Source organism: Setaria italica, chromosome IV (assembly GCF_000263155.2).
Source record: "Setaria italica strain Yugu1 chromosome IV, Setaria_italica_v2.0, whole genome shotgun sequence".
Lineage (NCBI taxonomy): Eukaryota > Viridiplantae > Streptophyta > Magnoliopsida > Poales > Poaceae > Setaria > Setaria italica.
In genome coordinates, this window is record NC_028453.1 from 5,931,466 (window position 1) to 5,938,009 (window position 6,544).

Here is a 6,544-nt window from a genome sequence, read left to right on the forward strand (position 1 = left end):
GGGGGGGCATATGCAAGTGGCTCTGTAGGGACTTAGGTATTGACAGAGATCAAGCGGATGTGTCAATGAGGTTTGTAGTGCAAAGACGGCCGGACATAAACTTTTGTGAGTTGGTTCCGCTTGAAGGAACTCCGAGGTATCGAGCTTACATAGATGGTTTCACGAAAAGAGGTTTACCAATCATATGGTATGTCCAATTTTTCATGAAGGGTGGACCTAGCACTCATATTGAAGATCAAGTCGGAGGAGATGAAGTTGAAGCGGAAGAAGATGTGCAGAGTACTGCGGGTGGAAATGAAGAAATTGATGATGAAGAACAAGAAGGTGGTGCACATGATGTAGAACCTCAGGAACCAAATGCTGAGGCTGATGAGGGGGAAGAATTTCCTGAGTTAGTAGAGCAGATGGAGATGGAAGGAGGGGAGGCCAATGGTGCCATGGAGGAGGACTCATCGAATGAGGAAGATGATTATCCTGTACCGCGAAATTGGTCAAATTATGACCATTCCGTCCTACAGGTAAATGTGGTGGAAAATATTCCTTGGGAGTACAGGGAGAATGAGGTATGTGTGGGGGCTGTGTACCAAAGTGGGGATGAAGTGAAGGTGGCTATTAAGAGGTGGTCCACTTTGTGTTTGCAGCATCAGTTCAGGGTGGAAAAGAGTAGCCCGAAGGTGTATGATGTCTGTTGTGTGCGAAATGATTGCCCATTCAGGGTGCATGCATACAAGGGCAAATGGAAGGATTACTGTGAGGTGACTAAAGTGGTTGAGCACCAATGCTTGCTGGTTGAATTGGAAGGGACACACCATAACCTCACTGCTGAATTTGTTGCTCAATACATGTACCCTCAGATAGTGGAGAATCCAAGCTTCGATCCTAAGTCCATTATCTGTGCCATAGAGGAGAAGTTTAAGTACAAGATCATCTACAACAAAGCTTACCGTGCTAAGAAGAAGGCGCTTGAGATGAAGTGGGGTACGTTCAAAGCATCCTACGACAACCTCCCTGCCTTGTTGCACACCATTTGCTAGAGAAATCCTGGAAACTTCTACGACTTGAAATCATATCCAGTTCTTCAATTTCCAGGCAAACAGGTCCTTCAGCAGTCATTCCTTGCGTTGGGTCGTTGCATTCAGGCTTTCCGGCGTTGTCGACCAGTCATTTGCATTGATGGCACATTTCTGACTGGAAGGTACAAAGGGACAATATTAACAGCTATCGGAACGGATGGCAACAATCAGATGTTGCCGCTTGCGATCGCTTTTGTGGAGAAGGAGTCTGGAGATAGCTGGTACTGGTTCCTCGAGAGGATGAAGAACATGATTGTGTTGGACGTCGAGGGGGTCTGCCTCATTCATGATCGGCACAAAGGCATTATACAAGCAATCGACGACCTACAGAATGGAAGTCAAGAGCGTTTAAGGGCGCCGATATGGCCGGACTTGAAGAGTCGGTGGTGCAAGAGGCATATGGGTGCGAACTTTCACAGCCAATTCAAGAACAAGACCCTTACGAAATTGTTCAAGCGCTTGTGCAGCCAGAATCAGGAGAGGAAGTTCAACCTGCTGTGGAAGAAACTTGAGGACCTCACAAAGAAGCAATGCGAGGAACTAGCGAAGAGGGCGGTCAATAGTGAGGCCGACCAACCTGTGTCTCTGGAGGACGTCGGGCTCAACGGTCCAAACGTCAAGCGAAGACGGGGAAGATCCATCAAGACCTTCTCAGAGTGGATTGAGAATGAACCGAAGGAAAAGTGGGCATTACTCTTTGATGAAGGAGGTGCACGATGGGTATAATGATGACAAACCTAACTGAGATTTACAACTGGGTCCTGCGCGGTGTTCGGGGCCTGCCCCTTATTGGTATTGTCGAATTTTACCTTTACCGCACCATGAAATATTTCAGGGAAAGGTACCAATTGGCTGATAACTCAATGCGCAACAACCACGTAATATTTGGGTACAAGATGACAGAGTACATGGAGGAAGCAATTAAGAAAGCTCATTTGCAACGTGTGAAAGAAGTGGGAGCCGTGGAACGCCGGTTCGAAGTTGTTTGCAGGGACAGAGTTTGAATGGGCGGGAGGCGTGAGAGACACACACATGAGTGCATCATCAGCAATGAAGGTTGTGTTTGCTCTTGCCATAAGCCAAGGTTGCTGCACAGCCTTGCACCCATATCATTGCTGCATGCTTCGAGGCGGGGGGCCTCCAACCCCATCGTTTCGTGCCGCACTATTTCCTTAAAGAAACCATATGGCAAACTTGGACGAATGAGGTTTATGGATATCGTTTGCTAGGAGACTTTGTCAATAATCCAGGTAATGTCACCCACTACATTCCTGATCCTGATCCAGAAATGTTCCAAGGAGTGGGGCGACGTGGGAACAGGCGTATTCGTAATGACATGGATCAATCTGAAGCTGGTCCTGATATTCATCTATGCTCCAAGTGCCACGAAGCCGATCACACCTAGAAGAACTGTCCGGCAACGACGTATGCAAGTGCTACCACCCAATCTGCATCTAATAACTATTAATGTAATGTACTGTCTACCTTGAGTTGTGTTACTATAACTTGAGTTGTCGTCCTTAGGTAGTGTAATATAATGTTTATTTGATGGTGTGAACAAGGACATCAACTATTGTAATATTTATCGTGGACCCTTCTATTTGTATTGACTCGTATGTGCCGTAGAGTTATGATGTTTATTTGCAATGTAACGTAATGCAATGTTATATTTTCTTTAGGTGTTCAGTGCTTATTTCTTTCCATACTTGTGTTGCAGGTATGGCGTCGCACCCAGATCCACAGGGGGTCCAGACCCCTGAGTTGCTCGACCCTACCCTAGACGGCCAGCACAGGTCATTCCACTCGGCCGTAATTGGTACCAACCTAGGCACATTTCGGGCTCGTATTCCACTTGCGACCATGCCAATTGACCGACATTGGATCCTGAGGTAGAAATAATTAGAAATATTTGTGTGTTAAGTTGAATGATTAATTTGTGTAAACTAATTCATTTATTCCGTGGTACAGCTTGCGTGCGGCGGGCCTTCTTCCTGTGGCTAGGCTTGTAGAGGGCGACATGGTCGACCGTTCAGCGCGACGTGGCCGTGAGAGACCCACACGATTGTAGTTTGACATGTCACTGCTAGCAGCTTTGCTGGACTAGACTTCGTCGGTATGTTCGACGCTCTTGTCGACACTGACGTGAGGTGGAGACCCTACAGCTTCGAGGAGGTGGAGGCTCGTGCCCTGCATGGCCTGTCTTCGCTATGCCATCGGGACATGGTGGATGACGAGGAGGCCACTAGTCTTCGACATCCACGTCGATGACTATGCGGTTCACCGTGTCATGAGGCAGTTCGGCCTGACCAGGACTCCTTGCTTCGGGCAACGTCAGCGGTTCCGGCTTCCGTTCATAGGTACAGTCCAGCATTTTCATTCTTCTTGCATTAACAATATTTCATTTATGTAACTCATGTAACGATGGTTCCATTAGGGCTACCCGTCAGGGTGGTGGTGGTGGACCTGGAGTCCTATGGGCACTGAGGATGGTTCACTGGGTCGCCCTGTGGGCGACCGCACTAGACGAGGTGGTCCAGCAGGCCCGGCCACACGACGTCGATGCTTTCACAGCGTACCTTAGCTGGTTCTTACCGAGGATCAAGACGCGGGTCCAGCACGTTCTGGCAGAGCCACCGACGGAGACCGCTCCAGTCACCCAGACCTACCCTCCCGCGAGAGACGTCAACTACGACCGCGCGGTACGCTAGTTGAATTTATTTGTTACTAAACTTGCATCATTTGGTGTGACTAACTTGAAATTTTTTCGCTCCCCAACAGATCGACCTTATAGCGGATTTGGACAGGCAGCTGACGTACGGCATCGATAACTTCCCCGTGATGAATTTGGTTCAGCAACGATCGCTGCTTACGAGGGTTAGAGACGGCTGCAGGAGGTTCCTCAGTGGCGTTACCTGCCGTGGCAGGCACGGGGACGTCGTCCGTCCACCACGACCTTCGTACCCCCGTGCATCCACTCCAGGTCCTACTCAGCAGGCTGGTACGTCCTCTCACCAGCCCATTCGTCCGGCAGCAGCCGGCACCTCCTACGTCGTACCACCACCACCACCACCACCGTCTTGGCACGCCACAGCAGATCCGTCCACCATTCCGTAGATGCAATACACGTGGTCCTCTTGTCCTTCTTCAGCTGCACTGGAGCTCGGACCAACAGGTGCGTGATGTGTACATATTGTAACTCCATTTTAAGAACGCAACGAAACTAACAAAACTGTTTCCTTTGTGACTGTAACAGGCTACGTAGACCAGGGATGGCATTCGGAGGACTCGCACGACGAGGCAGCGAGGTCCAGTAGCAGTGCTTGGATTGATGACCTTTTTAGAGTGGACCTCAACCTACTCGGTCCCTCCCAGCTGGCAGACGCCCCGGGTCCTACACAGGGTGCGACCCAGTTCCTTGGGACACCACAGGGTCCCACACAGGACGCGTCGTCGCAGTACCTCGCGACACCTCCTGTGGAGGGAGCGGGAGGACGTCCGACTCGCGACATTCACCCACCGGAGCCTGGACGTACGACCAGCAGCAGACCAGAGCAGCGCAGCGCAGCGGGCAGCAAGGCGTGGTCGTGGTGCCAGCGAGCCTCGTTTCAAGCGACGACGCATTTAGTGCGTAGGGCGACTTCATTGTACGATTACGATGTGTACAATTATTTTTATGTGCGAGGACTGCTCTATCTACATAATAAGTTAAATGCCTTTCATTGTTTGCGTGCGTTTACTATACAAGTCTAAAGATTTCCTAATTACGAATTAGAAGCACACAATTGAAATAATCGATAACTACGAATGAAAATCGTGCGGCAAATAACGGAGTACATAACCTAAGCACAACACAATGAAAGGTCCAATAGTACACAACATTATCTATGAATAAAACATGGACACAACCGCACACAACAGAGTAGTAGCGAATAACAGAGCCTACTGAGTACAACGAGGCCACTTTCCCTTTCTCAGGGCATCGGGGTTCTCCTCCATCACTGCTTTGGCTCAGCGTGCACGCTCAAGCTTCCTCTCCCTCTCCTCCCTCTCCGCAGCAAGCCGCCTCCTTTCCTCCTCTTCCTTGTGCTCTTTCTCTGCAGCCTCCTCTTTGAGCCTCTTCTCCATCCTCTCCTTGCTCTCTGCCGCCCATTGCAACATGTACTACATGTGCTCCTTATCCTCAGGCTTGATCTCAGTGTCAATCCACTGCTCAAAATCACAGAGAGGTGGAGGGGTCTGCAAAAAATGTATTTATTACAAAACAAAAAAAAGCATGCAAGATGTCATATGGCACGAAATAGTTATTGCACAACATCAATTCCTCACCATCTTGTTAATGCGGCGCTGACGAAGTGTAGGCTCAAACGCAAAGTTGGAACACATCCAATACCTCTGCCTATACGTGTCCTCTTCATCGGACTTAGCTACCTTGCAAGGATCGCCGCAAAAGCACATGGGCACTGGAACACCACTAGGAAGAGGCAAACGGTCGAAGGCATTTCCGGTCAACGGAACACCACTCCACCTTTACCATGTTCGTTGTAATAACCGGAAGCAACTAAGATTAAATCATACGACTACCAGTTCACGTACGGTTGAATAACGTGCACTCAGATTACCTTGCTTTACCAACTTGTCCACGCCTTGGCATCCTACGATTGTATAATAAAAATATTAATAATTCATGAAACTATACTAGTAAATACTTCTACATCTAAATACTAAACTATGAACTAAAAATCGAATGTAATACTATACTAACTAAGCTACATTTTTAATATCTAAAAGCATACAACATATCTATAGATATAAATACTAAACTACAAAATAAATACCGAATCTACTATACATAATAAGCTAGGATTTTAGCATCTAAAAGCACAATGTATTTTTACATTTACTATACTACGACATTGAAAACTTACCTGAATCCTAGGAGATTTCTTCCCCTTCTTTCCTCTCTTTCTTTCCTCCTTCCCTTCCTTCTCTCCCTCTCTGTTTTTCCCCTCAAAAATGTCTGAACGAGGAGAGGTGGGTGGCTTGGAGGCCTGGCTGTGGGGGGGTTAAATAGGGGGAACCCCCGCCGGGCCAGGCGGCGGTAAGGACTCTAAGCGCGCGGAGCAGGGGGCCGGGACATTACCGCCGCCCCGCCCGGCGGGGGTTCCCCATATTTAACCCCCCCACAGCCAGGCCTCCAAGCCACCCACCTCTCCTCGTTCAGACATTTTTGAGGGGAAAAACAGAGAGGGAGAGAAGGAAGGGAAGGAGGAAAGAAAGAGAGGAAAGAAGGGGAAGAAATCTCCTAGGATTCAGGTAAGTTTTCAATGTCGTAGTATAGTAAATGTAAAAATACATTGTGCTTTTAGATGCTAAAATCCTAGCTTATTATGTATAGTAGATTCGGTATTTATTTTGTAGTTTAGTATTTTATATCTATAGATATGTTGTATGCTTTTAGATATTAAAAATGT